At 38.4% G+C, this 5,975-nt stretch overlaps 1 pseudogene; it reads right to left on the reverse strand.

Moving 5' to 3' along the window:
• Positions 1-220: 220 nt before the first annotated feature.
• LOC100607446 lies at positions 221-5,209 on the reverse strand (annotated as a pseudogene).
• Between the last annotated feature and the right edge of the window lie 766 nt (positions 5,210-5,975).

Here is a 5,975-nt window from a genome sequence, read left to right on the forward strand (position 1 = left end):
CATGTGCAGGTTTGTTATGTGGGTAAATTGCATGTTACTGGGGTTTGATATACAGATAATTTTGTCACCTAGTTATTGAATGTAGTCATACCTGATAGGTAGTTTTCAACCCTCACACTCCTCTCACCCTCCACCATCAAGTAGGCTTGACTTTGCATAATGGGAATATTTTACATCTCACACAAAGGAGGCACTGGTACTCACAAATTTGTGAAAATTACTAGAACTGTAAAGATTGAGGTGAAAAATTTGTACAGCTTTCCACAGTTGTAAAGAGATAGTAATAGATACTTTTCCTCTTGGTGATATCAAATGTTATTTCTTCCAAGTTGTTTTTCAGGCCTGGTTTGATGTAAGGGTTCATCAGGAGGAGTTCTAGGGTATCTTTGCTATCTTTGTTCCCAGAAGCAAGATGCAACAGAGTTCAGAGGCCTTTTGTTTGGGCATGCATAGCTGCGTCATGTGGAAGGAAGAAAGAAGCCACTCTGGTGTTATTACCCTTACAGGTGTTGTACAGGGGTATCCAGCTATACACAGTCACTGCATGAACATCTGCCCCTTGTGCAGTTACCTCATGGATGATATCTAAGTGTCCATTGTAGACTGCTCGATGAAGAAGGGTATATTCATCCTTGTCCCTAGTGTTCACATGATTGGCTTTCTCAGAAAGTAAGCCTAGAAACATGCCTTCAGTTCATGATTTTCAGTTTTTTCTACGGACATCTGGTGGGTTATGGTGTGCTCCTGTTAAAAATTGGATTTATTTAAGTAGCCCAAATAAGCAATTTACTTAGATCTTTTCACACATTTTTTTCTTGCAATTCATATCACTCTTTGTTTTTTTCATCTTGCTCCTCATCTTCATCAGAATTCCCTATTCAGAGACTTTGAGTACCAGTGGGAATAAGGTATTCTTGTATTTCTAACAATTCAATTTGATTAAAGTATTCATAAAAGTCCAAGGAATTCTCTTGGTCTGGTTTTCCATCATCATTCACTTTCTTTATCCATTTTTACCACCGTTCTAAATAAAAAGTACTTCAAATACCAGGGTATAAATAGTATAAGTAATCTATCTAGAGATGTGTTATATCTACTTTATTTTATTCATCAAGATTTGATGATATTCCTGATATTCTATCAGTAATAGGATGCCTTTCCCAAGGGCATATTCCATTTTGGGAGAAAGGGCATATTCCATTTTGGGAGAGATGTGAACTATGTCAATTTATCACAAACAACTCAGTGACAGGTGGGGCTATAAACTCCATTTTATAGATGTATTAGTTCATTTTCATGCAGCTGATAAAGACATACCTGAGACAGGGCAGAAAAAGAGGTTTAATGGACTTACGGTTCCACATGGCTGAGGAGGCCTCACATTCATGGCGGAAGGCAAGGAGGAGCAAGTCACATCTTACATGGATGGCAGCAGGCAAAGAGCTTATGCAGGAAAATTCCTGTTTTTAAAACCATCAGATCTTGTGGTTATTACTTATTACTTATTACTATCGTGAAACTTATTACTATCATGAGACTTATTACTATCATGAAAACAGCATGGGAAAAACCCACCCCCATGATTCAGTTATCTCCCACAGGGTCCCTTCCACAATATGTGCGAATTATGAAAGCTACAAGATGATATGTGGATGGGGACACAGAGCTAAACCATATCAACAGGTGAAGGCACTGAAGTTTGGATAGATTAAAACAACTTGCCCTAAATCAAGGACCCTTCAATGGAACTGAAAGGCCAGATATTCTAATTCAAAGTTTCCACATTATTTTTCACTACACAATATTTTACTGCTCTAAGCACAAAGCAGTAGAGATGTTCTGAACCCAAGGATCCAGGGGCAACAGTAAGGGGAAGTAGGTAATAAAAACCTGTAAACTACAGGGTCTGGTGAGCAGGAGCAAGGGAAAAGGGCATCCAGTTCCAGTCTTGTGCCACTAGCTGGTCACTCATAGGCCTAGGAGTTCTGCCTGCAGCCTTCCTAACAGCCAAGATTGGAGAAGCCACTTCCACCCATTCTGGGACCCATGATGGAGTCTGACCTGCAGGGCTTGGCCTGAGGTCACTTGCCTATACAGACCCAGGAGTTGTTAGATGGTGAGGGTCTACCAGGAAGTGAGGCACCAATTTTAACATTTCTACAATGTTTTATAAATAAACAAAATGAGGTGATTATTTCTCTTTAGTAGACTTGATTGTTTACTACCATGTCAAAATAGCTTTCATTTTTCAGTGTTTCAAGGTTGTAGAAAATGTCAGCTTAACTCTAGAAAATAGATTTTTGCAGTTATTGCTGCCATAGAATGCTCTTAAAACAGTTTTTATGAACCTGAAGAAAATGACCTCTGGTACATATCATTTTTATTTAGAATAGTTTATGTTTATTTATATGTACACAGTAATTTAAGCTAATTATAACCTGCATGTATTTGGTTTAAAACCATGTTTGGAATTGTCACATTAAAATAAAACAGTAATATAGATAGGGTGTTTTTGACATCCAAGAAAAATTTTAGAAACATGTCTCTCATAATTTGTTATATGGATAACAAACATCTTCAAAAATGGGATAATTGAATGGTATTTATTACATTTTGGGAAAGAGGAGCAGCTATCTCCTTGCTCTGACTTGACTTTATGGCCAACACTTTTCTTATGTTCTTGTAGCCAGGTTGAACAGACTTATGTGATTTATTAAACTGTAATGAGCTTAAAAATAGATTTTCTGAAGCTTCATAGGTTCTTGCTGAGTACTGTGAGCAAGGTAAACTGAAGTAGCAACACGAAGAGGAAAGCATATTTAAGATGGAAATGGAATGATCATTAAGCACCTATAAAATGTGGGGCCTTTTCATGCTATTTTATTTAAGTCTGAAAATCACCCTGAGAATTATGTGTTAGGCTGATTTTGCAGCCTAACAGGTTCAGGAAGTTTGATTACCTTGCCAAGAATCACTAAGTTTGACTTGGATTTGCAACCAGGTCTCTTTTGTTCCACAATTGTTCAACAAATATTTCTTGACACCAAACTAGGCTTTGAGAAAGACAAAGAAGGAATATTGTGTTGTAAATGTCTTTACTATGCTTTAAACATTGTCTTTCAGAATATAGTCATACCATAAAATTCTCTATTTTTTTAGATAACAAAGCTGAGTTGTTATGTGCTGGTTGAAGATACCTATAAGAAACATAAAAGCCTTGTTAAGCTGAATTACATTTTAATGGGAATGGCCTCAAGAGTCAGATGGCAGGATCCACTCAGTAGCATGGGAATGCATACAACAGAAGAAGACTCTTGGGGCTGGATACGGTGGCTTACGTCTGTAATCTCAGCCCACTGGGAGGCTGAGGCAGAAGGATCACTTTAGCTCTGGAATTCGAGGTTACAGTAAGCTATGATTGTGCCACTGCACTACAGCCTGAGTGACAGAGCTAGATCCTGTCTCTTAAAAAAAAAAGCCCCTTGGATCAGAGGAGGATGCGAGGGTGGTAGTGGTCATGGTGGTGAAGGTGAGGTAGAAAGGGGTGAGGTGAAAAGGCTAAGAAGAAAAATATCCTAGTTGTAGGAAAATCCTAAGAATATCCCAAAGTTAAGTAGGAGTTAGCACTAGGAGATGGGGGAGAGAGTGCTAAGTTTATTCCAGGAAAGGCACAACAAAAGGTAATTGCAGGCAATAGATGACACTCAAGAAGTGAACAGTGGTGGCTTCTTCCAATCTGGCAGGTATGTAGAGCAGGAGCCAGGCCGCAAAAGGAGGGTCAGCAACAACCATGCAAAGCATTCCTCTACTTTTAATCCCCCTATTTCACTCATTCCTCTTCTTCTTGTTACCCTTGTGACCTCATTTCATACCACTCTCCACCTTGCTCACTCCTCTTTCTCTTTTCCTTAAACATGGTAGATTCTCTCCTATTTTAAGTCCTTTGGTGTAGCTGTTCCTTCTGTCTGAAATGCTCTCCCGGTGATCTTCACTAGACTAATTGGTTTACCTTCTCCATGTGTCTGCTTAACCTTCTCAGTAAGGCCTATCATGCCCATCCTATTTAATACAGCAAAGTGCTCCTTTACCCTCTGGCATGCCTTACCCTACTCTATATACTTTCAAAATTCATAGTGGTTACCACCTTCACTCTCCAGCACGCCTTACCCTACTCTACATACTTTCAAAATTCATAGTGGTTACGACCTTCTAACATATTACAGTGTATTATTTGCTTATATATTATGTATATTTTCTGCTAAGTATAAGCTCGTATAGCAGGCATTTGTGTTTTATTCCCTGATATATTTTAATACCATAGAATAGTGCTCTAGGCAAGCTGGCCCAAGTTAATGCCAATCACAGATGTCAACCCTGAACCTGTACTTGTATCTTTAACCTAGTCTAATATACATCACATGAATAAAAATGACAAAGCTGTGGTCCTTAGGTACCTATTGCTATTCTCCTTTAGCTCACCACCAACCCTCTTTACTGTTACAGGATCTGAGTCTTGTGTATTAACCCTCTACTGCCTGCCCAACCACTGCCACCAAGTGTCTCATATCCTCACAAACAAGTTTAGTCAGCTACTGCAAGGGTTCAACCATTTTTCTCTTTCTTTCCATTCTAGTTCCCTTATGCTAAATGATATGACTTCTGCAAGTTCTTCCATATCTTCCTGGCAAGGCTGCTGCTCTCATGAGAATCACATACTCACCCCACCACTTGGGCTTTTTCACTAAGTGCTACCACTGAGTTGCTGGAGACTAGGCAATTGCACAGACATCTGTAAAAACAGGCAACAATGTCTTTATTGTGTCATGCTTTGCTGGAAGGGGACCCAAAAATAATTTCCTTACTTGTTGAGTTTTGCCAAGGACAATGTCTTATTGAAAGAAATCATATCATTCATTAAATCATTCTTGCCTTCTAGCCATTTAGCATTTTTTAAAGCATCTATTTACTGAGCACATTTATCAGCACCAGCCTTAGTGCTATATATGCATTATTTTCTTTTTATCCTTGAAATAACTTTGAGAAATAAGGGTTATTCTCCTCAATTTTATAGATAAGGAACCCAAGAGCAGAGAACTTAAATACTCGCCGGGTGTCACATAGGTAATAGCTATGTGGTGATTAAAAGCCAGAACAATGAAACTCTGTAGAAGATGATGTGCGGCTATATCTACCTTACCCTGCTGTCCATTTCATCCTCCAGCTCATATGACTGTGGGCTGATAATTCAGAGAGTTACTCTCTTCTGAAAGACTATGTTTCTTCCAATTCCTACCAGCAGATCCTGACCAATGACTCAATGATAGAGAGTTACAAAGGGCTAGCCACTTGCTTCAAGGTAGGGCTAATTCTGTGGTGCAATTTGTGCTCCAGAGCATTCCTGTGGGATCAAACTGAAACTAGTCTCTAACTGAGCCACATTCTTGCCTCTCCTGACCTATCCTATTTCCTTCACTTTTTTTCTTTTGAGAGTATAGCCCAGTAAATCACTTGGACAAGAAAACTCATCTTATGCTTTCCCAGGAAACCTGACTTAAACCAGACCCATGATCCAATTTTTTAACTACTACAGTACACTGCTCTCTTTTTTTTTTTTATAAGACCAAGAGGATTTACTCAGTTATTTCTTTCCTTGCTATAAAGTGCCTCAATTGCTCACATAAATGGATAGTACAATACAGTAAATCTGTATGATGAATGCATCTTGTGATCGGGTTCGGTTGTTCTTACACTCTATTCTTTTCATGGACAGTATTCTAAAGTTGAACATAGATAAATATTTGTAATCAGTCTTGTGAACTTCTGGCCCAAGGATTTCTAGTGGAAATTTTAGATTGTATTCCTTTGGATAGAATTAAGTTTAATGCTTCACATTTTTTTCTGATGGTAAAAATTGCAAAATTAGAAAATTTGAATACTTTTTGATAACAGAATTATAGGTTCCATGAAAGAGCATG

The sequence above is a fragment of the Nomascus leucogenys genome, chromosome 13 (assembly GCF_006542625.1).
Source record: "Nomascus leucogenys isolate Asia chromosome 13, Asia_NLE_v1, whole genome shotgun sequence".
Lineage (NCBI taxonomy): Eukaryota > Metazoa > Chordata > Mammalia > Primates > Hylobatidae > Nomascus > Nomascus leucogenys.